Source organism: Thunnus thynnus, chromosome 24 (assembly GCF_963924715.1).
Source record: "Thunnus thynnus chromosome 24, fThuThy2.1, whole genome shotgun sequence".
Lineage (NCBI taxonomy): Eukaryota > Metazoa > Chordata > Actinopteri > Scombriformes > Scombridae > Thunnus > Thunnus thynnus.
The window spans coordinates 2,356,979-2,379,900 of record NC_089540.1 but is presented as its reverse complement, the minus strand read 5'-3'; the positions used below and the strand labels follow the sequence as shown (position 1 = coordinate 2,379,900).

The following is a 22,922-nucleotide window of genomic DNA, read 5'->3' as shown; positions in this document are numbered from 1 at the left end:
CCTTCAGCTGTACTAAGTTCACAGTAGAACACAGAGATAACTGACCAGAGTGTCCTCAGAATCACTGATGATTGCTCCACTGTCATGCTGTTTATTATGACTTCAACTTATTTTCATCAAGTATTAAAATATGCAACAAACAAACAAACAAACAAAAGAGCATGTATGAAAATATTAGCCTACAAATTTGTACAATTCCTTTATTGAGCCAAAGCCTGGCTGAACACTGGATCCATCCCCATGGCAACTGAAAAATGATGAAGACCATGCAGCATGTTTGAAAGCTCCAGTAAGTGAACCCTGAATTTGGATTGTTGGTGATAATTTTTGATGTCAAATTCAGAATGTTTGTAACATCCACATAATCTACTTGTCTTAAAATACTGTATATGTATCTATATATTAGCACAGAATTGTTTAAAAATGTCCATTATTGGAACCATGTTAGGGTTTGGTACAGTTTTGATTTACAGCACAAAATGTGTATGTTTTATGTTTAATGTAAACAGTGATTGTAGGTTGAAAATTTAGACACATGCTCCAGAAATTTTGTGAGAATTATTTATCACATTAGAAAATAAAACTACAAATTTGCATCTCCACCTATTTCTTATCTGAGGATAATTATATACACTGGAGTATTTTAGTCTGGTTGTTATAAAAACCTAGCTAGTGTTACACATGGCATATAAAAACATATTTTTGTCACTATATAGGCGAGTGTGTCCAATCAGTGTGTGTGCTGGTGCGTAATGCGCCAATGTGGCCTCATGTTTCTGCGCCCACCTCTTTCCGCCTGTCCAATAAGAAAAGGCAGTTTTTGGAGCAGCCAGGAAAGACCTTGCCGGGGTGATATTGCCCAGTGATTCCGTGTGAGTGTTTTTTTTTCCCTCCCTCACCCCGCAGAGCGTACACTCCACCACTATTGTGTTCTCCCGATCCGAGCCGTGCACTGAGCGCAGCGGAGTCCAGACGCTGCAGGATCACCTGCATCAGACCGGTCGGTTGGCTTTAGCACAGACTTCTCATACCATTTGACTGAAAACACCTTCTCACAGAAGCTCACCGTAAGTACCCAGCAACGGGTTGCTTTTATCATTTATTTTTTTTTGCTTGAGTTCACACATTTATAGCGGCTGTCATCTGATAACTCAAAACTCCATTCAAAAATATATCATTTTAAACGTTCTTTGCGTAACATTTTAAGCACACGGTGTTGAAACACAACCCGATACGTGTTTAACAAATACAACACTCTGATCAACACGGCATGTGTGTATGGATCCGAAGCAGCGTTGCTTTTGTGAAATTACAACTTAATTAACAGAGTAACGCTGCTCACCACTGCACAGCGCAGTGAATTCTGGCGGAAGAAAACTGGGGATACAACAGTCAAAACACATGTATTATTGTACCTACTGCTGCGATATGTGTTATCTGTATGCCGAATTGAAGAGTCAACCCAAATGAACAAGGCAGGCTCTTGACTTAATTCATGACGAATTTGCTTTTACCGATAGTCAAGATTTCCTTAAATTAACGATTGATTCAATGACGTTTGGCTTGACTTTTTCTTGATAAGTGAAGCGCAGCGAGCACGACTCCTGAAATATGTAGTGTATGCCGCAATATTTGAAGAGTTATTTCACGTTCATGCTTCATTTAATAAATCATGTTTAGGACGACTCCTCAGCAGGACACCAATGAAGGATCCCGAGACTTCTCTGGATCTTAAATCCACAATAATGCAAATGTCAAATCCTGAGTCGCGCGTTGTCCTGTTTGCTGATGAACGTCACACTAAACTCTATGAAAACCTGAACAATTAATCTTGATTTTCATATTGGTAAACAGATGAAATGATGAAATGAGCTTTTATGTTTCGACCACATAATCATTAAGACGCAGCCCAACAAGCAGAAAAGCTTCATTTTTACAAGGCAAACAGGTTTGTGTAGCATTAATAAAGAAGAAACATTTTATAAAAATGAAATTTTATTGCAAATGCTGCCTGGTCTATGAGTATCCCACAATGAATGACAACTTTTCTAGAGAATGTGCTTCGCTAAAAGAAAGGATGGAGGCATCACATTTTAATTGAGATTTGTTCATGGACATTGGAGCAGCTGTCAACACCTTTATGGCAGATTTCAGCAACTGAGGATTTTAACTTAACATTCACTGCTTTGTAACAAAATCATACATTATTTTTTGAAATTATTTTTTGTTTAATTTTATTCCCTTATTATAACCAAGAGTGTAAAGATAGAGTGGTGACAGGAAATAAGGAGAGAGAGATGACCCGTGTTGGTCTTGAACACCAGCGTTTCGATGACACGGTCAGGGCCTTAAACCACCATAATCATACGTAGTTGCTACACAGCTTGTTTATCACAGGTTTTGAGCCTGTGTTCTCTGCTTTCCGCCTCTGGTGAAAATATTATTGCCCACATCATCCACACTGTTTTGTACAGTCACAGATCTGAGTAAAAACATGTTACTCATCATTGTGGAATGCCAATTTTCATCTATATGAGTGGAAATATGCATTTTCCCCCTCCATTTGTCCCTTTTGCACTGTATACAGTGCTACTGGCTCTAATGACAATCATTGGGAGCCTAAGCTTAATGGAAAGTGAGGGTTAAAATCAATATTACACTATAAAGCATGGTTAAAATGAGTTTGATGTTAATCATCTACAAGCATTAAAGTCATTTCAGATACAACCCAGTGCAGTTGGACTGAATTTTAAACAGAGATATATTGACTTTGGGACTGAATGTTCTAATGGGAGTTTAATTTTCTATATTCCCTTTGCAAACAATTTAATTCCAAATGAATATACACTCACTGATGCAAAAAACCTCATCAATTTGTGCTATTACTGTCATCAATATTAAAGCCCTGTTATTCAATATAATGAGGTTGTTAAAGTTGTAAATTCATGATGCTTATCTTTGACAACGGGTGAGTTAAACATTAGTTTACTTGGAAACCAGCATAAGTTATGCGTAACACATTAAAAGAGGATTCTAGCGTGAAGAGTGATCATCCTGTGTTATTCCCCTGTGAGGAAAACTGCCTCTGGTTGCAACAGAATGCCGATTTGGCAAATTCATTTATGCTGCAATTACTTCTGGCCTCTGCATGGCATGGCTCAACTTGCCACAGGCTTTTTTGCTCTTGTCTTCCACTTAGCCTACATGCACAAAAATAGAACTAAAAAGGCGGATGACAGAATGCATGTTCACTTCCATGCATGCGTATTCACAGTTGGTTAAGCGTGACTCAATCAGTGGGCATCTTTAGCAAAACTGGACTCATTCCTTTAGGTTTACAGCACACCAGTCAAACATGAATCCAGGTTATATAGGAAACAGAGCTGGGTATTATTTTAAATATTTCAATACTTGTGGCTGTTTGACGTCAGGTTTTGCTAATAATACCAAAATGATACTGTCTTTCTTTTTATACTTCACTTTTTTTTATTCAGAACCTTTTTTAGGGCTGCAACTAATGATTATTTTCATTATTGGTTGATATGTCGATTATTTTTTGGACTAATTGATTAGTTGTTTGGTCCATAGAATGTCAGAAAATGGTGAAAAATGTCGATCACTGTTTCCTAAAGCCCAAGGTGATGTCCTCAAATGTCTTGTTTTGCACCATAACAGTCCAAAACTCAAAGATATTCAGTTTACTGTCATAGAAGACCAAGGAAACCAGGAAATATTCATATTTGAGAAGGTGGAATCAGAGAATTTTGCCTTTTTTTCTTAAAAAAATTACTCAAAATGATTAATCAACCAGTTGGTGATCAATTAATCGTTGCAGCTTTACGTTTGAAAAATCATTTAACAAAAGGAGTTCTCAAATGTTAAATGTTGCTTAAACATAAACAGCTGTACAAGAACTTTACAAGTAGCTTAACAAGATGAAATTATTATTTAAATCAGGAACTAAATAATCAAAGCATAAGTAAAGAAGATGAACAATCTGACCAGACGTTGGATTTGTTGTTTTTGATACCAAAAAAGTGTTGAGGTACAATATTCAGCTCTACTCATAAATGTTATGGTGTCAGTTTGCTTCAAACTAAGTGCTTGTCTGATCATCGAATTTTGTCTGAAACCCCCTCCCCCCACACCTTTCCCATGTTGGAATTGACAATTTTTTTAATTTTTCAAAACCAGTCTAATAAGCATTCCTCACACAACTACTTCCAGCTACAACCAAGTGCTTGATCATGAATGCCATCAAAGAGATATTGTCTGATGATCAAGTACCCCCCCCTTCACCACCACACTCCTATAATGGCAGACTTTTCACCCTGCCTTTGAATGTGGCGGTTGGGAACAGCTGTAAATACTTTTGCCTTTTAGAAGTGGTTGGACGACGCATCAAATGAACTAGTTGGTTTCACGCACACCCAGGGTGTGTGCAACACCCGGGCTAGGGTGTTGTCCGCTAAGAAAGATGGACTTGGATGTAGATTTGGAAGAAAGGTACTTTGGCAAGTACATTTAAATAAGCTGCATTTTATTATAGGAATTATGTTCATATAGGAGGATTCTGCAGGCCAGGAAGTAGTGTGTCCTTTATGCATTGCAGTGGAAAGTGGAAAGTAATGGTGTGAAGGTTGGGGTGGAGGATGGCATATAGCACATCGAGCTTGTGTTCTGCCACAAACCTGCATTCAGTGTTCACTAACCCTAACCACCATCTTTCCCCAACCTTAACAAGTTCCCTAACACAGAAGTTTTAAAACATTAACAATGAACATAACATAACATAACATTGAACGTAATCCAGTGTTTTGCAGAATCATCCAGTAACGTTCTTCTGTCCAGCTGCAGAGTTGAAATAAGAGTCGAGGAATTACATCTCATATATTTACGGACCTTCATCCTTATATCAGGTTCTTACATCAATACAGTTATGGACAACTGAAAAATGTAGGGTTGCAACTAAAGTTTCTGCTCATTTTTAATTAATATGCTGATTGTGTTCCTGATTGATCAATTGATCATTATAAAGCTTATAAAAGAGAGAAAAGCAGCAAATTCTCATGAAGTAGATGATGTTTGGCACATTTGCTTGAGACATGATTTGCTTCAGCATTTAATAAACTGTGTTTAATATACAAAATATCTACCCAGTTAATGTCCTCAAGGTATAAAGGGAACTTTAAAGTGATTTAATTCTTTTTCTGCCCATCCGCTCTCTGATATTACTGATATCTGATAGACTTACTTAGTGATAGTCACTCCGTGGTATCTTGGAATAAATCCTGGGCAGACTGGCGGACTACTGCGAGGCTCCACTCTCGGGGCTTAGCAGGGCAGACTGGGTGGTCTGAGCATTTTGTAGACTGGTGAATCCTCTTTTAGACAATTAATGTGCCTTCAGCTTAACCCCATGTCTTACATGACTCAGTCAGTCAGTTTCTTTACTCCGCTGTGCAGTCCAGTTCATGAGGATGTGGACTGAAAAGGAAGGACACTGTGGGCAACACAAGGAGCTGACAAATATAGATCATGGCTTGTTTGGTCATGTCCGGCTTGACAACATTTACTTTTGTATTAAACTGTGGGACAAGGTTTGGAATGTAATCCAGTATATTTGCTGATGGAGATGGCTGATGTTGTCTTTGCAATAAAGATAAATATTGGCAAGTGTTTCCTAGTGGATGGCAATGATTAAGCTTTTGATTGTGTGAGTATGTTTCTGTTTTAATACAGGGATGTCTAATGAAAGACACTGCTGAGTTTGCATTGTAGGAATTGTAGGATCCAGTGTGTTTTGGAGCTGACCCATATCAGGGACTAAAAGTCAGGATGTCTTAGCCTGTTCTGCTTTGAATTTGACCTTGCTTATCTACATCTATCACTTGTAGGTTGCCCAACTTTATGGAAGTATAACACTGAATCGCTGGCGTACCCATTGAAGACAAAGAATGCCCAGATGACATGGCATCTTTTCTTGTCTACTGGCTTTCTTTTCTCATCTACTACCTCTGTGGTTAAGGTTTGGAAACTACTTGTTAAGGTTAGGGAAAGATCATGGTCATGATTAAAAGAAACTGACATTTGAGGCCTTTCTCAGTCTTCGTTCTTGTGTTCTTATTCTCAGTCACAGCACAACTGCTGCTCCAATTCAAAGTCCGCATGTAGCCAAGTTCTGTCCAAATGACCAGAAGTGTTCTTGTCCGTTTTATTTAGGAGCAGACTTGAACCAAGTATCCCAGAATGCATTTCGCACCACCCGGCGGTGATGCCGGAGATTTTGAGCCTGGCTACAAGCTGTTAGAATTTTCATCCTAGGACTGCTATAATGTAACTTTATTAAATTTTGAGATTGTCTCAGGCGAGAAAGTAACCATTTAGATTTCCAATATGTGGTCAATTTAACCCAATAATGCCTATTTGGAAATTTGCTCCAACACTTTCATTCTGAGTGCCTCTGATGTCTCTGTAGCATTTTGTTATGATTCCTTTTGGAAGATAAATTGGTCTTAGAGATGAACTATAACATTTGTTGCTGCAAAGTTAAGGTTCATGTGTTTTTTTGGACATTACAGCTGTGGATTTTGCTGGTCCTTTTATGTACAGATAGCGCATCAATAAAAATCAGTGTGGTCTATGTTTGATTTTGTTTTATTTTATAATATACATTACATATTGGATAACATAAATGACTGCATCTTAGTATCAAGGTACAGTGGTGTTGAGTTGCACCGAGTTCCGACAAAATACGCCTAAGTCTGAACATGGTGTACTGGAAAAGGCCTTTAGCATGTCAAATCACTTATGTCTAGGAGGTTTTGTGGCACTATAACAACACTGTGCTACTAAGTCATTTTAAAGACATAACATTATGGGAGAAACATTGAATATTTTAGAATTAATTGGCCTGAAAAAGATCAAATTTAATTGTATGGAACATCACAGCAGCACAAAGTGTATACACTGCTGAATCTGAAAAGGTTTGAATTTTTTACTGGTTTTGGTTTAAGTGTCGTTGAGACATTAATACATGTCCCAAATTACTATAACATACACCTTTGCTCTTGTGTCCCTGTCCTCCTTTAACCAAACTATTTCCCTTTCCTGCCTTAACAATCCACCTTTGAACTTGACACTGAGTGAGAGGAGTGTTGAGGTGCTCAGGGATGTGCAAGCACTCCTCTTTTATCTTAATGACAGGCTTGTCCCGGGGCGACGGCGGGGCAAAAAGGAAGTGCCCTTATCTCAGAGAGAGGTGAGAGTCTTGACGGAGGACAAGAGGCTACACGCCGGCCAGATCTGATCCTCTGATCCTGAGCGGGATTTCACAGAGCGGCAAGTTGTCCTTCCTCTCACAGCACTGCTAGCTAGAGTTGTTTTAATGAAGGCTGAAAGAGTGATTGTAGTGTGACAAGGAGCAGGAATAGCGTTTTGTTTGTCATTCATTATGAACCGGCTCCTTCAGTCCAGACCTCATTATTTTTCTAATCATACAGCAGAATGATAGAGCCCTCTTTTATTTGAGTCAGTGTGCTAATATTAGATCTGCTTGGTAAGTCAGAGACAGAGCCAGAGCGAGAGAGAGATGGGCAGAAGGCTGATCTCATTGTGAAATTCACTGACGGCATGGCAGATGGCTTCTAAAAACAGGCTTAAAATCACACCGTCAGAGGTGCAAATGTGCTGTGTGTTTTGGAAGTATGTCAGGCCGTTTTTATTTGATGTAAATCTGCATCAGGTCCCGTTCACAGCAGCAGGGGAGGAAGTATCGGAAACTAGATCTCTGTGCATCCTTTCAGTGGCCAAAATATATGTGTCATAGACTGAAGAAAGATTTTAGTTTGTAGGATTTTGAAAGCAAGTTTAAAAAATGAAAAAGGTACATTCATAAACAATAAAACACACCTTGTTTCAGTCTTGTTTCTATAGCTTTTGGTCTGGAATGACCATTAGCTTATGGTGGCTAATGTAAGCTAATGTTTATTGCTGTCAATATGACGACATTACTGAGTCAGTTCACTGACTTCTCTACTAACTGTTACACTATGTTAAAGCATGTACCATTATCTTGTATTAGTGATCAACATACTTACAGGGAAATAACAGGAAATGATTCGTGTGCTGCCAGACAACAAACAGCAATTTCCAAATGCCACAGACAATTAAACTTACTAAAGAAAAATATTTAAAAAAGATTTAATAATTAGGTTTTCCAAGATCTTAGAGATTTCCTACTTATGTCAGTGAGTAATGCCTCCTTTTCCTTTGTGATTGGCTCCCATGAAGTTTTATCAGTGCAGCAGAAGGTGTAGTAACTCATTGTAACTGCTGGATTCTTTTATCCATGAGATCTTAAATGTCATCCTTCCAGCTTTTTAGCTGTAATCTCTGCTCTCTAAATGCATCAACATTAGAGATGTCTCGTGAGGGCTGTGACTAATGATTATTTTCAGTATCAATTAATCTGTTGGTTATTTTCTTGATTAATCAATCAGTTGTTTAGTCTAAAAAATATTTGAAAATGGTGAAACATGGTGATCACTGTTTCCCAAAGCCCAAAGTGATGTACTCAAATTTCTTCTTCTGTCCTTACCAACAGTCCACAACCCAAAGATATTCAGTTTACTGTCATAGGCGACAAAAGAAACCAGAAAATATTCACATTTGAGAAGCTGAAATCAGAGAATTTGGACATTTTTCTTAAAAAGTCACTTGATTAATCAATGATCAAAATAAGATAAGATAAATTTAATAGTTGACAACTAATCAGCTGGTCTGATGCTGTCTTCCTGGAGTGCTAGGTAACATCTGACTAATAAGTTTGTTCACATGGGTCATAGCTGCAATCACATTGTAACTATTTGTTCCTAAATTCTTGAATTTCATCTTCAACTTCTAATTTTGATGTGTTTGGTTGCAAATGGTCCACATGTCTGTGGACATGTCTCAGAGTGTGATAAAGGACCAGTGTTTGGGATTGACCACTAAAGATTTCACCATGTTTCTCTAACAACTGTCAACTTTCATGTGGGACAGTCTAAAATCACTCAGTATATAAAGGCCTTTAAGATGTGCCCCAAAAGACTTCAAAACAGCTGTGGTTATATCCTAGCATAGAGTTCCTTTTACTGTAAGTGCGTTATGAGCAAAAACTTTAAAGGGAACACATTATGCTTTTTGTGGTTTTCTGTTATTTTATAACGAGAAAAAGAAGTAAAATCCTGTTACTATAGTTTGTTTCATGGTTTGTGGCGGATGTCTGTGGAGGGACAACTTCCCAGAACAAGGCAGGCCTTAACGAGACAGGAGCTGAAACGGCCTGTTTTCAGACAGAGGTTGAACTGGGCTGTGAAGCTGTGCAGCATTTCAGCAGAGGGACATTTCTCCTTGTACTGTATGTGTAGTGTTACATCCAGTGTTATATTTTTTAAATGGTGTGAATTGCCTCAGAAATTGTGGTGTATGTAAAAAGGCCTTATACTCTATCCTTTCTTTGGGACTTTGCGACTTAAGATTAACTGCAAAAGTACAGTGAAATCACAAACGTATTTTACATTAAACATTAAAGCTATACTTCCAGGATTTGTTGTGGTAGCCACCTAAATCACACAACATCCTCCCAGCTCATTGTTGAGTTTCATCAGGGTTTCTGTCTTTAATACAGTGACATTTGCCCTTTTTCGCCTGCAGAAATTAAGCCTTTTAACTAAATTAAATGAACGCTCTGATCCATATCTGTAAATCTATCATACTGATCTCCTTTTCCCCATCTTCAGACCTCTCCTTCCAGCCGTTTGTGTCGATACTCCGCTCGCCTCGCTTTTGCTGCCTCAGTTTCTCAGACGCCGATGTGAGTATTCCCCGAATCCATACTCGAGTCAGCGCTATTTCTCCTTCTTTTCCCGTCTCCTTCTTTTTTTTTTCCTCTTTTTTTTCTTCACTTTCTTTTAGCAGGAGGTCACGCCCAGCCCTCTGTAGAGCCGTGTTGTGCTGCTGTCGAGCTCGCTTTAATATTTCATAGGTCGCCACTTTGATGAAGCACAGGGAACGCCGGCTCTCATTAATGGGAGTCAGGCTATCAATGCTTAGATGTCTAGCTGCTGAATCATTTATCACTCTGATTTTTCTTCCCTCACCTGCTCTTTGATGCATTCAGGCCCAGTCACCACTTTACATCTGACTGAGGATTTACTGCAGTTTTTTTTTATATTTGAACACACATGCTTTAAGGCTGGAGGCTCTGAGTGTGTGAGAGAGGACATACTGTACAGGCATGTGTGTGTGTTGTTGATGTCAAGAATGCAGCAGATGTAAACTGAGCATGTAATAGCGGCACCGTGCTGCATCAACAGTTTATGATCTGTGTTGAGATATTGGAAGTGCTGAGGATTTCATTGCCTCTCAGCTCCAATAATTACACAAAGCCAGCCGAGCACTGCCTTCAACTAGACATCATTCACTTTTACAGTGTAGACACCTTCAGTTGTCATGAGGTCCTGAAGCATTGGCTGTGAAAACAGACTTTAAAAAAACAATATAAGCACACTTCAGTGAGAGGGCACTGTTTAGTGAGTAAAACAGACTGAAACTATAAAAGTAGAAGGAGTTTGAAAAGTGAGGACCACATGTACTTAACATACTGCATGCTGAATGTAGATGAAATCAGATCTTAAGTAAAAATTCAGTCTACACTGAAGTTCAGATGAGAAAAGCACTTATCTAGGTTTCCTTTAGTTATTACTAACAATTATAAGCTTTATGAGCAGTGGTGAGCTTGTCTGATAATCAGACAGAATTGCCACTTTGTTTCACTTTACTAATCAATTATTTAATTTAGGACAGGGCGATATGGACAAAATCAAATATCACGATAGTTTTGACCAAATACCTCAATATCGATATTGCAGGATGACTATTGGTGTGTTAACAAAATATTTACAAAATGAGATTTTTGATAAATAATCATCAGTAATGTGGCTATAATGACTAAGTGGGTAAAGGCAAATAATAGAACAGCTAGAACAGTCTGTTAAGTTTAGAAAATGATATCACTTTACTGTAACGCAGCCCTTAAAACCAGGAAAAGACAACACTTATGCCATATCATGATATTATGATATCCGAAATCTAAGACGATATCTAGTCTCATATCACGATATCGATAGAATATCGATATATTGGCCAGCCCTAGTTTAATTAATCTATTTGAAATGTTAAAGAAATTGGAGATGTGAGCGGTGATTCAGAGGTCTTGAAGCAGGCAAGCAGCAGCTGTTATTGGTGGTGTTTTTGGACAGATGCTGAACATACATGTAGCAGAATTGTAACATATGAATGTTAATCATTAGACAGACATGTGAGGCAGTCAATGCTGGAACGACCACAGAAAGATGAATGTAAGCCTGAGAGCTGATGTTGGTCTTCAGTAGTGTATCTTAAGAAGAGATGGCAGACATTTATTGATTATTAAAATGAATGCATGGGTTTGTTTAGTGCTGTGCAGGGCAGCTAAACCGGATATCCACATGATCATTATTACACAGTGTGTGTCATACAGTCGTCTTGACATCAGTATTGAAGATGGTCGTGTTCTGGAGTGCAAACCTGACACAGTTTACTGTTTATGTGATTTATTAAGAGTCATGATAACAGCAGGTCAAAGCCCTTTATCATCTTCAACCCGGCCACAGTTCTGGTCACTATGACAACAGGATGATATTTATCTGGTACCATTTTATAGGTTGAAGGTGAAAAATCCACAGACCCAATCAGAAAAGCTGAAATTAAATTGTGTAAACATTAACATGTTTTAACTAAACTTGAATGCAGTATTTTGTCGTTACACTGAATAATTCATTCCATTGCTGATGTGTCTAATTAAGCTGGTTGTTTTTCAAATTCTATTTCATTCTTTGGACTTTATGGCTGTTTTCGGTCAGTTTTGAAACCCAGACTGTCAGTATCAGATGTTTTTGAAAAGTATCTTTTTGGAAACAGATCACTCAGTTCAGTATCACGAGGTGAGGAAGATCATCTCCTCCATGTTGCATCTTTTTCTCCCTTTTAAAGATTTTAAAGCCTCTTTGGTCAAATGTTCTTAAATCCTAACTTCCAAACTGTCGAGGATGTCACGAATGATTGACAGCTCATTGGAGAGAACAGTAATCACATGAATATTGAATTACAGTCTTGATATCTAATGCTGTTGCAGGTTAGTGCAGTTTTTTATTCAGACTGTCTGATGGTGAGCTTCCACTGATATCTACTGTTTGTGTTTGTCTGTGGTAGATGATCTTCTACAATTTCACCCCTGCCACATTACATTCAGTAATTCTGCTGTTTTTGTGCAGCAGTGTTTCTGCAATTCAGGCACAATCTCTGCTAATGTCAGAACACATTGTACTGACAGTAAATCAGTATGACTCGTCTGCAGCTTTGTTACTTTAGTTTGGTTCAGTTCCATCCTGGGTGTTAAAGTTGTGAACAATGACGGGAACAGAATAAGGCTGCACCTAAACAGATATGACATTTTTTTTTTTTTTTGTGGTTTTAGAATATGTCATATGCAAATGTCCCATATTGCTTTGAATTTCATGAATTTTAGTTGAAATCATTGTATAAAACATCCTTTGAGGCATCCAGTATCTTCACTTGCAGTGAAACATGTTAGTCTGATTAGTGCCAACTGTAAGATGATTAATTTAGTGAATCAACAGAAAATTATAGTAAGTGGCAACAATTTAGATAATTGATTAACTGCTTCAGTCAATTTAGAACATTCACTGATTCCAGCTTCTGAGGATTTTGAGTTTTTCTTTGGCTTATGTGAATATCTTATGTGAATACAAAAAAAAAGACATTTGATGACATCACTTTGGGCTTCAGACATGATGGGATTTTTTTTCTGATAATTTCACCTTGTTAAATTTAAGATTGAGTTCAACACCAAAACAGCCATGGAAATGGTAAATAAATGATAATTGACTTGTTACATCAACATCGAGGGTCTGACGTGCGAGACCATTTCATAAGGCCTCCCTACATGTTTAGCATTTAGCAGCAGTTACTTTCATCCGGCCTGCAGATTATTATTATTATTACTTTATTTTATCCTGTTTAGATTTTCCCCATTTGCTTTACAGCAAGCATTTTAATCGTCTTGCACGACTGCAAAATTGTAACATAAAAGTTTGATATTTATTTTACATTTAACATTTAGCAAGCTGCAGCTACTGTAACTGCAACCTAAAAGAAAGATTGACCTGCAGCCCAGATTGCTTCAAGAAAGGAGGACAATTCATTCTTTTTCCATGGAGTTTAATAGAGTGACTGTTTCTTGCATCATCTGCAAGAAGAAAGCCACCAGGAATACAGTCTCAGCAATATCACCAAAATGTCTGGTGTGCCAGGATAAATTAGAGTACCCCTGGTCATTGCTAGAGTACTATCTAGCCTTGCTAGAAAATTAAATGATTTAAATAAACTGCCGGAAAATGAAATTGGAAAAAAAAATAATTTTGCGGATTTGATTTAACAATACAGTAAATGAAGTCACATGCACATGCACAGAGAATGGACTTTTCAGTGAAGCGGGAGATATCTTGTGTCCAGCAGTTCGACTTCTGAAATGAAATATAGATTTGCATATTCATAGATTCTGGAACTTTTTAATGAGGAAGAAGAAGTGGATGCCATTTTAAGCATTTTAAAATGTTAATTATGTTTTTGTTTTGGTGGAAAAACCATATCAGACATACATTATAGTTCCAAGCAGAGTATTTTTATATGTCTTAATACATGTCTGCAGGGGAGCACTGACCCTGTGATGACTGTATCATAATAACAACGTGTCTTGCTTTACTGTAAATAGAGAGATTTTATACTTTTTTTTATAATTTGGGTTCATTTTCCTTTTATAGAAGCTCTTTGTTCGTCAGCATTCACTCAAACAGACAGCTGACAATCGATCACTTCAGTCAATCTATACTTTGGTTATCATAACGAGTACAACAACCTGTGGCGGTCCAGTCTGGTCCTGCTAGGATCTGATCTCATGCTCTGGGGCTGCCGGTCATGTATTTACATAGCTGCATCATCGTTTGTCCACGTGAGGTTGTCAGACGTCAAGCGAAGGATCCCTGATTCGACCTCGATCCTCTGCCTGCTCCACTTCTTTACCACACTGTGATTGAAGTGGGAGCCTGGAGGTGGATTTTAAGGGGTTGCAAATCGTGCGCTACAGTCAGATACAGCAGCGGAGACGAGGTTAACTCAGGACGCTACCACAAGCTGCTTATGCAACCACTGCAGAGTGAATCCAGTATTTTGGTGTAATCATTTCTACAAGACAACAAATGAGCGCAGTTGTGAAGCGTCTTAATGTGATGTTCTGGAAGTCCTGTATCAATATGTGTGTGTGTGTGTGTGTGTGTGGTCCATCAGTTTGGGAATCAGGATAAGAGCTGGTAGCAGTTTGAAGATTTACTCAAATAAGCTCAGGTTTGCTGATTCAGTGTTGTGGAGCTTTTTAAAGGATAAAATGTTGAATATCGAGACAGATTTCAGATGCGTTTTTCTATATTATGACAGATAGAAAGCAGGGAAGGACTGTCTGACTCTTCTCAGGCAGCTTGTTCCGTTGTGGAGTTGAGACGAAGGTCAGACGGAAGGGTGTACGGCATCACTGTAACCTCAGCTTCAAAACGTGACAAAAAATTAGATTTCGAAAATGTAATTATCTCTACGGAAAGACGTCAGCCAGGATCTCATCACAGCAGCCGATGCTCTGCTGCTTGTATGTCATCAAGCTTATTTTCGGGGACGGGAAACGAGGGTGCTGTGTGCGCGGTGTCAGTGCGTCAGATGGGGGCCAGCAGGGGCCACGCTGTGACAGGGAGGGCAGGACTGGACCCCTGGCTGCTGCTTCTGCATGGAGACAAGGTGACTTTCTGTTTCTGTATAGTACGGTGGAGCAGAGAGGCTGTGACTGTGTCTAAAATCCCCATATAACACACACTAAATGTTTACTCTGTAGTGAGCCGTAAATCCAGATTTTAGACATTAATAAATAATCATCGCTTTGTGTTATCACTGTGAGTAATATGAAATCTATCTATAAAATGTGAAGGAATACTACTTTTTTCATCATGTTGAATTTTCTAGTGTCTCAAATAAAATGGGTGGCAGTAACTATAGTAGACTATGTACATATACAATATTAGTATATAGGCAGTGATTTCAGACACAACTCCTGTTAGGGCTGAATGAATTATTGTTTTATGTCGCAATTTGAAAGAGCAATTTTCAAATCACATGAGTCCAAATTTTGAATATAACTGAACAGTATCCTAACAAGCTGTCACAGGTTTAAAAGGATAGGATCACAATTTTTAAAGTCTGTCTTAAACAACAGTCAGGAGCCCAAATAAACATTGAAACATGTTTTTTTTTGCTGTAATCGATTACTGACTGAGAAATACATCATACGTATGATTGTTTCAAGCTCCTTCTGTCAGAGGAGACAGAAGAAGAAGATGTACGCTAATGCTAGCTTACTGTATACAGCTAACATACAGACCTTCAGTAGGGGAGTCTCAACAAACAGAAACAGTATTATTTTATCTGATTTTATTCATGTAGAAACATGATATATTATGTATTTGGTACAAATGTATCTTTTAAAACCGAATTGTTTAATTTATGAAAAAGAATCGCAATTTATACTGCAATCACAATACTGGTCAGAGAGCCAAATTTTAGCTGCTGTTCATATCTCGTTAAAATACGAAAATCCCTAAAATGTTCGACTTTACTCGGCTCCCCCACCCGCTGCTGTCTGTCTCACACCTCCAGCTTGTGACTGTCAGTGTCTGTAATGCAGCCCCTCAAGGAGACAAGCCATCCAGACACCCGGACAAGCTCAGCCTTCATCCTCCCTCCTCCTCCTCCTCCTCTGGCAGATGACATGACCGGCGGCCACATGGAGCAGACAGGCGAGAAGGCCAAAGATTACATCTGTCTGCTGAGGAACAGAGCGCAGGGAAAAGGAAGGGCATATGTAGTTGTGTTTAAGACAAGTGTGTTTGTGTGAACTTTGATATTCAGCATAGTAATTCAATCTGAAGCAAAGCTGAGGCTTGGTTTTCTTCATATATGCCATAACCTATTCAAGTTATCCCCTTCAAACTGATGAACTTAGAATTCTTGCTGTACAGTGTTCTTGAATAAAAAATACTTTTAGGTTGGAAATAATATTAAACTATCTCTGATATTTAACTCTTTCCCCCAACCAGTCTACACTTTATTAACATTAACTTTAAATCTTACTGACGTGTAAAACAAAACATTAGCTACATAGCCTGAATCAAAAAAAAGAGACCAAGCGTCTACAGTCACTGTGCTTTGAGCTAATTGCTAACATGCTCACAATGCCAATGTTAAATGAAGTCCTCTCTCATGTCTGTATGGTAAATATCAGTGAAAGCCAGCAGGCGATTAGCTTAGCATAAAGACTTCAAGCAGGAAGAACCAGCTAGCCTGGCTCTGTCCAAGCTTTAATAAATCTGCCTACCAGCAGCTCTAAAGCTCATGAATTATCACGTCATAGCTAATTTGTTTAAACAGTACAAAAACTGAAGTGTAAAACAATTTGGGGATTTACAGGGTGTTACGTTTTAGTCATTTCTTGGCTGGGTGCATTGACGTCCTGAGGTTATTGAGCTGGCCCAGTTAGCACTCTACTCAAAGTACAGCTGAGGCTAATGGGAGTGTCATTAGTTCTGTCCAAAGTATTGGACAAATTAAAATTTTGACCTGATTATGGCTCTAGATTAAAAGCTGCGGGATCACCACAACAATTCATCCTGGCGGCAGTCATGAAAGTCTGAACCACATTTTGTGGCAATCCATCCAATAATTGTTGAGATTTTTCAGTCTGGGCTAGAGCCAAAATGGCTGAAAACTGTACTTTTCCCTTTTCATTTCGAGATGATGGCGTGTTCTCTCAGACAAACAATATTTAGCAGTTTGTTAATGAATGTAATGTAGAAGTCTCTAGTCTAAGACAACTAGTCAGGTCATTTACCACCTTTGTGAGTGCAACCTCTGTGATACGAGAAGACTACCTGGAGAGGTTCAAAAATACCTCTTCTGGAGAGACAGTTACTTAATTGGAAAGCTCTCTAGTACTTCAGAGAGAAAGGGAGGACTTGAATTTGGTTTAATAATTAGGGACATGAGGGTTGAGGTTAGGGTTTGGGGATTTTACGCCCAGGTTTGGTAATTGCTTGACTCTGGAGACATCTAATTGGCAGTTCCTTGGCTTAGCTGCTGGTATTTATCAAACAGGCACTGCAGGCGGGGGTTGTGTTTGTGCGTCTTTCTCCTCATTGCATGTGCATTTCAAGGAGGATCACACAAATGATAGGAGGAGATATCTAAGCCGAAGATTTGGTTTTAACACCGAGAAAGACAGATTACCATTATGCATAATTGTACACGTGTGCACATTCTCTCTCCTATCATACACAAACATGCACTTACACAAGTATGTATCAGTATGTATTAGCTTATATAAATTCCCCTTAGCAGAATTTGTATCGCATGGATTTTTTCTGATTTCAAAGATGTAATTTTAATATTGTAAATTTGAAACTAATATGAACATTAAAAATACACTTACATTAGCTATTTGATATATGCAAAAATATAAATAAATTCAGTACAGCCAGTAGATAATGTGCCTCTCTTGTAACCAGCTGTTTGCTATTCAAAAACATCACCTGAAATTCTGTATCTCTTTCCTTTAAACATGAACCTTTCTTTAAACTGTCCCAAAAACTTGCTTTGCATTTATTTTTCTCACCCTGAGACATTTTACTGTGGTATAAAAGCTCACCTAAGAGCCTGCATGAAAGGATGCAGGCCTTACCTGAACCATGGGGAGCTCAACTCACATTCCACTGCTGTCCCCCTGCAGTGTCACTCATTCGACAGCATTTTTTGTATTCTGTTAGATTTACTAAGGTCATGCAACTTGCAACTGTTAATTTTGTGGGGAAAATTCTCTGCCTCTGAAGACTAGGTGTAAACATAGTGCAGGCTAGTATGTGACTAAAAATCATTATTAGAAAGAAAACTTTAAAGATCCCCTCAAGACCTGTTTTAAGATGTATGTAAGTACTTTGAATAACAATAAGTTAAATTATCATAATCCTTAAAATTACACCTTCCTCTTTCTCATTAAAATTCCAGGATCTATTGTTATGCAAATATTGTTCATTTCGAAAAGTTTAATTGCTGGACACAAGTCCATTCTCATTTCATGTAAAGTCCATTCTCAGTGTTTGTGCACTGGAAACTTCAAGTTTCCTCGTTACACTTGTGTAAGTTGAATATTGGACAAGGATTGGTTTCAAACTAGTTGTTATGTCACAAATTGTGCTTGTTGGCCCTCCCCTAAAAATCAGATTTTCAATGATCTCAGAGAAACTTTCCACTTTCAGAGATGAATGTGAAAACAAACTCTGCACATCATCCTGCACAGAGAAGCTCAAACATCCAACTGTAGGAACAAGAAGATAAACATATTTTTGTGAGTAGAGTGAGACTTTAGGCTATTATGCTTTTATTAATGAGCACAATATATGATTATTGTAACGCAAAGTTGATTTGATTTGTAATAATATTGAAAACTGCAGTGCGCATTTGCTCAATGTCATTTTCTCAATAAATCTGTCCCATTGCCTGAAAGCACTGATAGCTACAGTACAGTATATACCAGGTACCTGTTCTAAGGGTGAATCAGAGCCTCATTAGCTAATAACATTCTAATCTCATCTCTGATACACCCAGTTTTGTGATTAAATTAAAGAGTGTAAATAGCTTGTTTTGAGTGAGGAGAAAGCTGAGCACAGTGGAGAGTTTAAGTCATTTTTGCTGCCGTATCGAATCGGAACTCAGGGTTATCTTCATTGGCATTAATTAGTTTTGAGAAACCGGTGGCGCTAGAAGCAAAACAGCTCAACATTCCTCTCCACTGAGGGTGCACTCTTTGTCTTGGCGCCTTACTTCAGTATTTTCTTATTCTAGTTGTGTCTTTTTACTGCAGCAGGATAATTTCCCATCTATTTTTGTTCCACTTTTGAGAGTTGAACCAATATATGAAAATCAACCAATACAGAGAAGAAAGATGGAACTAGGATTGCACATATTGATTCTTTTCATTGTTGATTAATGTCAATTTCTTCTTTCAGTTACTCATTAATTCAAATTATGACACCAAAGTGATGATTTAAAGGATAATTCCAGTTCATACAACTTGGATCTTATTTTATGTAGTTGTGGCATCACTCCTATCAGTAATAATAGCGTTGGGTGGACCAGACCAGCAACCTGCTAGCGAAGCAGCAGCAATACTGGTGATGCAAACATATTATCTAGCTGTGGTCGCAGAGGAACACTGATGCGAGCCCATACATTGAATTAACTCTCCTGCAGATTAGATTTTAGGACTGAGAGCCTGTGACCGATGTGTTGTAATGTTGAAGGTCGCAGGTATGTGACCCTCTCCTGGAGCAGAGTGTCCCCCGGGGGCGCCCCGTACTTTCATTTTCATCTCAATGTCAATAAAGCATGGGAGTGAGAGTGGGAGAGTAAATGGCATACAGTTAATGTGTGAGCGTGTGTGTTTCTGTGTGTGGGCTGGCAGTATGTGTGTGTCGGGCCCTGTCAGCAAAGTGTCCCCTCGGCCCGGCCGCTTCCATCAAGACATTTTCCAATACAGTAAGAGACAGCCAATCGAACGGCCTGTGTGCCGGCGTAATTCAACAGCGCTCTGGGGACTCATTCAGCAGAGTGGCTGCACAGATAAAAGCTCCCAACATGAAGAAAAAAAAAAGATAAAAGGACGGGAGACACAGAGTGACTTGATAATGATACCTTTCGTCTGAAGGATACCCCACACACACACTCAGTCAAGTTATAAGAATAAAATAACCCAACACAGTTAAGAGTTTTCCCATCTGAAAACATTGTACTGTAACTCCACATTTGTTGATTCCCAATTGGACCAATCACATTACTGTGGACTGAAACACACTTGTGTAAGCTGAATATTGGACCAAGATTGGCTCCAAACTAGTTCCTGCTCATAGGCCCACCCCTAAAAATCAATTTTCAATGAGCACAGTGTGTGAAAACAAACTGCACATACATCATTCTGCTCAGAGAAGCTCAAAAATCCAACTGTAGGAACAAGAAGAAAAACATATTTTTGAGTGGAGGGGGCCTTTAAATAAAAGCATAAACAAAGCATATGCAACAATCTATTTAGCACAAACTTTACATGTTTAATCTGACACTTCTGGCAAGGCCCCAAGAACAGCAAAATCAGTTCAACACTACTACTGTGGTGTGTAATGAACACTGCAGTCTCTGGGCAGCACTAGCAGGGACATCAGACCTGTAGTCTTGTTTTTACTGGATCTAGGGCATCCACAGGTGCTTCGCAAATCAAAAAAATAATTGCCACAATTTAACCTTCCAAACACTTCCAAACAGTCAGAAGTGGTGACATGAGTACTGCGATGAGATCAAATGAGCTCTCCTCGTGTAAAAATAGCACAGCTGACAGCTTTGTCTCCGATGCTGCAGAGGGAAACTCTGACAAAACAAGGATAAAGTTAATTCAAGGTGAAAATGACGACAGTTTTGTCTGTTTCATTCTTCAAAATGTCCTCTGTTTCGCTGCAGATGGAAAGTCCATCAGATGTGCTCTCAAGTGTCAGTAGTGATGAGGTGATCCAGACATCTTTCAGTTTGATATTTACTGTAGTTGCTGTGATCACACCAGAGAGTGACACTGCAAAGTTCCTCACAAAATAGCTGAAAATGAGTCAAACTACTGTTATTAGTCAATCCACAGAAAATGTATCCACTACTATTTTGATAATTCATGTAATTATTGTCCTTAGTTGACTAATTTAACCGTGGTCATTTGTGATTGGCATTGTTTACAATTTATTGACATTGAGAAACCAAGTAATCAATCAATTTATCAAATAATACAATCAATCGATTTATCGATAATAAAAATAATCAATTATTTCAGCCCTAAACCAGACAAAGAAGTTAATATTAAAGAGTGGTATTTGTACTGTTGACTAAAACAACTGACCACAAGACATGCTTCTTTTGTGGAGCAGTTAACACTTCAGCAGTGCAGTGTTCCAGTTTATAGAGGTAGATGGTAGAATGGATGGATCCAATACACCGGACTGGTATCAGCCATGACATGACTGATCAATTAAACACAGTTTCTTAGTCAATATCAATGTAAAATGAAATGTTTCCACTAACAGTTATATTATTCAGCCACTCCAGCTACCAACTCAGTGATTCTAATAAATTCCATGCAGCAAGGTGCACAGATTTTAAAATTGGCAACAAGTAGAGCACCAGTATCGATCAGTATTGGCAGATACCCTGAGTTGAGGTGTTGGATATAAAACATTGGATTGGTGCATTCCTTATATGATAGCTTCCTCTGTTTTGGCTGGCTGTTTCAAGATGGTTTACTATAGGTCATCGTCACAAATATGCATGTCAGTGTTCATCAGAGTTCACTAGATGAGAAGAATTTGATTGGTTTTCTTTGCCCCTGTGGGTGGATAAGCTCATCGTTGTTATTCCATTGAAATGAATTAGTCATGCTCTGCAATGCTGCTGTTTAAAAAGATGATGTGACTGTTGCATTAAAAGTAATGCAAAAGTTACTTTCCCTAGTAGTAAAGTAATTCAATTACTTTTTGAGAGAAGTATCTAGTAACTGTAACTAATTACTAATGTTCAGTAACTTGTCCAACACTGCTAAAATGAGCTTTCTGTGTGGAATAGGTGGTGTGCTTCTTTAAGTAAGTAAAGTAAAAGAGCACTTTGTGTCCTCATGGAAAGGTTACGGAGTTAGAGGTGACACTAACACACTGAAACAGGAGCACACACCCCTGCCAGGTCTGAATAACCATGAGATTTTAGACCTGTAAGACCTCAAGATGCACGCATGCATCTTGATGTACTGTATGTTTGTTTGTGTTTCTCCTTGGGAGATAATTTCCTCACACTCCTCGCGGCAGGTACGCTCCTCCATCAGCTCGCAGCACCACTACCACTTAATCTCCCTCCTTTGAAAATGATTTTAGAAAACCGATTAGATGCAGGGGGAATGGAAACCCTGCCTGTCTGTGTGAGCCCCCTCCCCCCCAGTCACCGGCTGCTGTGTAAATTATGGGATTGGTTGCATTGTCCTTTTTACGTGCTGATCTGTGAACACATAAAATATTCAGGACTGTAGGACTTAAGTGTTCATGGGCAAGTGAAAAGACAACACGCATGAATAAATTAAATGAGTCAAAAATAACTAAAACTTTGGTGCTGTGAATACATTTTGGTTTGGTGTCTAATAGATTTTTTTTCCTTGTATTGACCTCAAGGGGTTTGAATTGTTTGGATTTCTAGCTCCCCTGTTTTGTCCTTATCAGCCCCCCCCACCCTCTTCATAAACCCAACTGCCTCTTCCCCACTCTGCAAAATATGCAAATGTATGAAAGTAGGCTACAGACATCCCCCCGTGTTTGCTCTGCATCCATCTGTGCTATGGGATTTTGCAAAAAAAGACAGAAACCTGCATCTGCGAATGCTTCTCTTCTGCAACTGCTTCTGTCTGGATCACAGCTGGACATTTGATTTTCCTGACAGGTGTAATGACCGCGTGGACCAAGCAGAGTTTTAAAACCACACAGATTCCCTAACCAGGCACAGAGTCCTGTTTTTAAAGGCTCAGCGATGGCTGAAGCTGAAATGTCCCTGTTGGATTGTGGAGGACAGTTAAGGTCAGCAGGCAGCCATGTGAGAAAGCTCTG

The 22,922-nt window shown here is 38.7% G+C and overlaps 1 protein-coding gene across 2 annotated transcripts in view; it reads left to right on the top strand.

Moving 5' to 3' along the window:
* Positions 1 to 843: 843 nt before the first annotated feature.
* Positions 844 to 22,922, top strand: part of LOC137176998 (double-stranded RNA-specific editase 1-like) — a 73,429-nt gene continuing 51,350 nt past the window's right edge. The window contains exons 1-2 of one of the 2 annotated variants that reach the window (XM_067583071.1): positions 844 to 1,067; positions 9,783 to 9,856. The gene's annotated coding sequence lies outside the window, so the exon portion shown is untranslated. The remainder of the gene's footprint in view (positions 1,068 to 9,782; positions 9,857 to 22,922) is intronic. The other variant, XM_067583070.1, reaches the window with a different exon arrangement.